The following is a 6,000-nucleotide window of genomic DNA, read 5'->3' on the forward strand; positions in this document are numbered from 1 at the left end:
GGCATCTCCTCTGTATCTGCTGATCTTTAACTCAGCACTGTCGCCACTGCCAGGAATCACTCACGCTGGATACGTACCTCACTGTGTCACTGCTGGTTTTTTGACACAAGCTAAATTCAATAAGGCGAGCGCTCCCAATTCACTTGCTATCTGGTCTATAAAGCTTTAATATTTCCCCTTTCAGAGGAGTATCTTAAAATGGCAAGTTTTATTAAAGTAACTGTTAAATGTTCCTTGCTGGGCAGGGAGCAATGGTAAACCGTGTGTTGCCCAAATGAGGGCAATTCTGTGGACTTGCATTTATTTCTGACTATGCCACTGTGTGTCAGGCTTCAGCTTTGCTACGTGTTTGCCAGAAAGCAGCCACTGGCTGGTACTGCACCCCAGGACGGAGCTGGTGAACACGGCTGGGAGGGGACAAGGCTGGAAGAAAGAAGTATATTGGTGCCCTGGATCTGCAAACCCTCTATCTGAATAGCAGCAGCAACAGCTAGGATGTGAGCATTCCCCCCCCATCCTGTACATCTGTCTTACCACTGGAATAGTGATGGTTTTAAGAAGCTGGTAGTGTGGGTCATATTTGAAGCATTTGTCTAGTGTTGAACAAGCGTAAGCGTCAATTAAGAAATTGTTGTCTGCACATGATAATTCAGGAAGAACATCACTCCAAAGAAGTGCTGATCTTTCTTGTCCGTAAGTTTGTTTCTTGGCTTGCTTAGGTACTGGTGGCTGTGGTTCAGGACAAGCAAATTAAATCGGTTATGTGAGGCGTGGGAAGTAGGGCAGTTAGAGCTCGCATCAAGACATGGATGGTGAAAGCCTGATAAGCTGCGAGTAGCTCTTATATTTAATCTTATGCTTGTAACATTAAAAAAATCAATGCTGTGACAATGAATTAAGAACTTCCATGTGCAGGATGCTGAGGAGACATTGATTTTGGCTCTACCATCACAGAACTGGGATGAGGCTCACTGAGTACTGCTGAAAGTCTGTTAATAACATGCCAGCGGGAGCTGTTTGTGTAGAAACTGCCCCGTGCCTGCGTCCTTCGGTTCTTTTGCAACTGTTTAGGTAAATCAGCAGCTTTTACCAAGAAGTCGGGATTAGGAGGAGAGCTAGGAGTTACGACTCTGGCATGCTGAGGCTGCAGATGGCCGCGAACAGGGGCTCTGGGAGAGGTGGGAATCGCCCTTTTGCAGAAGGGGTGTCACCACTACAGTCAAAATTTAAACACCGTGTGGTGGTTTTTTTTTTTTTTTTTTGCTTATTGAAGGTCATTGCAGCAGCATCTGCAGCTATCGTGTACCAGTGTGGTGTTTTTACTGAGCAAACCCATTTCTCTCCTGCCAAGAGCCTCCTGGAAGTTATTTGTGAGCAGAGGAGGAAAGCTTCAGCAACCTGTGTGACTTCAGTTCCCAAGCCTCTTGTATAAATAAAAAATATATCTCCTCCTAAATGAGTAAGGGGGGTGTAAGAGACTCAAGAAAACAATTCAACCCCTGAAAGACCAAACACATCATCAATAAGCCCACTCTGCGGCATGACTTGCTGCTGCCTAGCTGAGGACAAAGCACTGAAGACATCCTTCAGTGCCACCACCCCACCGCCTGCTCGCTCAGAGAGGCGTACTTCATCTTTGTTTAGATGCTGAAATGCCCTTGAAAGCAAAATCCCCTGAGAGGAGGTGGTTTGGAGATAAATCTGCGTATGGCAAAGCCCTGTCTGTGCTGCGGGGCTGTAACGTGCCGTGGCAACGGTAGCCCGCTCTCTGGGACGGTGCTTAATGCAATTACACCATGGCACTTGGTGGCCAACACTGATGCTCGGTCCAGCGTCCTTCCCTCAGATGGCATAAAATTGGTGTCTGTGAGTCTGAAAAGCGAGTGGTGCTGCCCAGGTTCAAGCGTAGGGCAAGTATGAAGAAAACAAAACAAAAACTTGTCGGCCTCCTGTGATTTAGATGGGCAAAACTGTGCCGGAGGACAAAGCCATGCTCTTTGGATAAGGGCTTATCATTCTTGAAGCTGGCACAACAGAGCAGAGCAGCCCATGCTTCAAAAAGCAAAGTAATTAATTCTCCTTGCTCCCAGCCGCAGCAGTCTCTGTTGTGCAATGCTGCACTGCAACCAGGCATGGAGAAACTTTCTTTCCAATCAAAAGAAGTATTCATTTTTTGCTCTGACACAGCAGGGTTGGTCTTCCTTTTAATATTGCTGAAGACAATGTCTGCCTTGCCTTTCCATGACCTTCAGCGTGTGGCTTCATGTTAAAATTTCCATCCCCCACATTCAAACGTTGACATTAAAAAGAGAAAGAAAAAAATAAGATTGAAATTCCTTTTGTTTAAATCCCTAATAAGGAGCCTGAGAGCATGCTGCACTTCAGACGTGGGCATAGGGCTTGGCTTGTGCTCCTGGCTCTGGGCTCTTCACCTGGGCTCTGGGAGTGGGTCAAACCCTCAGCCCCCACCCTGGCCTGGCTGGTCTCTGCCTGCTGTTTGCTCAGCTGCGGCTGAAGACCGGCAGTAGCTGGATTTGGGCTGGAGAACAGATTTGGAGCTGTGCTTCCCAGTCTGGGGTACTTCTGCTCTCCCTCTGTATATTGGGGCTAATGGTGCCAAAACCACTGGCATCCCATTTCTGCCACAGCTGCTCCAGATGTGTCCCTCGCTTTTAGCATGCGCAGTGCCTATCTCTATTTCCCAGTGTCACAAGTAATAATTAACATCTATCAATCAAATTTAGCGGTGATTTAAAGCCCTGGTTGCAGGGAGCCTCACTGGCTTTCCAGGGCCCCTGCTCAGCATCCTCCCCTCACCTGGAGCCAGTTTTGGGGGGAACATGGCCCTTCAGAGGAGGGCTCAACCAACCCAAGTGAAGGTAAATGTTCAAAAGTGCCTTGGGAGAGCCTGGAGCAGAGTGGTAGGCAAAGACCTGCCAAATAAGCCTGAATTTGTGTGAAACCCCGGCTACGTTGAACAGGCACTGGGGAAGATCCCTTTATGAAGAGGTTTAACAGGCGGGTGGTAAGGCGTGACGCTGCTGTTTAACGCGTGTCTTGGGAGCTCATCGAGGCAGGAGGCGAAGTCAAGTATTTCCACCTTGCTGGAGAACCGCATCATCATTCACCAGCGTTAGCTGACAGCCCTTGCGCTGAGATGAGAGGGACGGCTGGGGTTATGGGATGACAAAAAAGCAAAATATGTCAAATTCAAACATTTTGGTACAGCTGTATGTTAAATGCTGCTGTGTGGCAAACTGCCTTTTGGTATTAGTGATGTGGCAGGAGCGGTGCAGGGAGGCCAAAGAGGCTGAACGGCTCCGTTGCTCTCAAGCTGAGGACATAGAAATGCTCTTAATACCGAGAGGGATTTAATCACACATGCGTGCTAATGTGTTACAAAGCACCCCCAGGCACGCCGTGAGCTCCTGCTTTACAGGGAGGAGAAATTCTCCCTCCGTGGGAATAAAAGAGCAGCTGCAGCAGTGGCCAAAACTGCTGGCCAGGCTGGGGGGAGCACCTGGCACCTTCTGCAGGGCCCCCCAAAATGAGAGTGGCTGGAAATGGGAGACAGGGAAGATGCTTAGGGAGAGACTTACTTAGAGGTGGAGGGAATTAAGGCAGGAAGGTGAAGGCTTTGTCCAGAGAGCTGTGCTGGGGAAGAAGGATGTCCCAGTGGGATCGTGCGGGAGGCGGGTCCCTGAGGAGCCCCAGCCTGCTCCTTTCTGCCCCTGTGTCTTTGCGTCTTGGAAAGGGAAAGGCTTTGGGTGAAAGAACAAGAAACACAGGTGAAATGGCAATGATTTGATACAAATATAAAATGAAGCTTCCTCGCTGGGAAGTCAAGACAAAGCCAAGCTGAACTCCAGCTCTTGCCTTTAGCACATTTATTCTGCAGTCTTGTGAATAAATACTTGTGTCTCCCAGTTTCTCTGTCCATAAACGCGGGTTAATGGTATTATTCCTTTACCTATCTCATAGCTGTGTTGCAAAACCAATGATTTTTTTAGCTTAAGATCGCTGTGTGCTAAATTTTACATCATACATTGCTCTGGGATGATCTAGACTTTTAAGAAAGCAAAAAAGGAGTAAGGAGAGGATGAATTTGTGTACTGAAGAAGCTTCATAATGTCCCCACTTACTGTGCCCAAGCCAATTTGCTGGCTGTGTGGTTCTCACAGTACACTTAAATTATGAAAATTGTAATATAATTAGAACTACCATTTTGGAGCATCAGGTGTGATGGAAATAAGAAAGCAATGGAAGAACCCTGCTTTTGCTTACTGCGCTCAAGTTGTGTGCTGTGTGATTAGGTCTGACAATTACCCGGTCACTCAGCTCTTATCTCCATCCTCGCTAGAGCTTGCAATAATCTGATTGGGATATGGTTCAACTGTGTAACACTTGGGTTTTATGCTGCTTTTTCATTCCTTCACTGCTTATCTTACATTCTCTTGCTCTCAATACATTCCCTTTTCCTGCTGTACTATGAATATTTGCAAAATTATGCTCAAGAGCCACAGGCCTCATTCATAATCGCTTCCCATTAGTTACCGATCACGAGTACAGAAGTCCTGCCTTTCACTGATCTAAATGATCTCAGGTCTCTCTTTTTCTTCAAGAGATAATTAAAAAATTTCCTTTCCATCACTGGTGTGCTCTTTCCTTGCTATCAGAATGCCAGCTGGACTTCCTACAACGTTGCCTTATGTGCTTTCATAATTAATTTTTTGCCCTCTCATGTTAGCTAGTAAGATTTCAGGATCTGTCTTTTTGCTACCTAACAATATCTGAGGGTTACAGGAAGTTGATAGGAAAAGTTTCAATGGTTACATTTCTGCTAATGGCGAATATAGTGCATACATATTACTTATCTTGGTTGCAGTTTTATCTGTGTATTTCTCTAGATTTTAAATTATCACCACATAATTATCATTGTGCTCGTAATCACTCAGATTTCTTGCATAACCCTGCACTTCTCTCCCCCAGCCTGTGATGGATGGTCCACATGGTGCTGGGACATCCTTTCTTCTGAGCGCGAGTCTCGCTTCTCCTGGGCTTCACCCGGCAGCTACAGACTCCCTGCACCACTCACTGGCTGGCTTTCAAAGCCACGCATTACACAAAATTCCCAAAGGTCAACGTCAGAGATTTGAGGTTAGAAATGGTGCCACTGCAGCCATGTGGTTGAAAAGCAAAAAGCTTTTTTTTTTTTTTTTTTTTAAAAAAGGATTTGTGAAAAATGAATCATTTAGCAGAGAAGCTCCTGTATGCTGAAGTTTCTGCCCCAAAACTTCCCAAGGCCAGATTGGATGGGACGTTGAGCAACCTGAGCTTGTGAAAGGTGTCCCTGCCCATGGCAGTGAGGTTGGATGAGATGATCTTTGAAGGTTCCTTCCGACCTAAACCATGATGTGATGCTGTTAGTCTATGCTGTCATGTTCTCTCACCATGATCACATTTAATAACACTTCTGTCTGAGCTGTCCTAAACTGTAACTGTGTTAGGACACACGTGGAGTCCTCAGACCTCTGACAGCAGTAAGGAGCCAACAGCAGCTCCTTTACTGAGGAGCACTCTTCCTAGCATCTTATGGACCAGGCAGGAGCAGTAATGTCTGTATATAATGAAAACCCATCCTCTTGTCAGCATACAAGCAGACTAAATTAAGAAAGTAGAGGCCATCTAATTCAAGTCATTCCTGGCTTCTAAGTGATGGATTTTTCTACAAGCCACATTAAAAAAAAAGTTTTGCACAAGCACAAAAAAAATCAGGGTGGGTTCTGTTTTTTTTGTTTTTTTTTTTTTTGGGGGGGGGATGTTTTTGTGTTAATCAGGTTTCTTCTGATTAGAACATTTCAAGAGACTTGGGTTAAAACACATTGTGCAAGATGTCAATCAAAACCTAAGCACCAGGGACTGCTGGTCCTGGGGGACCCTGCGCAGGAAAGCCTGTCCCCAGCCACCGCTGTGGTGCAAATGCCAGGCTCCTGCAAGCGG

Source organism: Grus americana, chromosome 2 (genome assembly GCF_028858705.1).
Source record: "Grus americana isolate bGruAme1 chromosome 2, bGruAme1.mat, whole genome shotgun sequence".
Lineage (NCBI taxonomy): Eukaryota > Metazoa > Chordata > Aves > Gruiformes > Gruidae > Grus > Grus americana.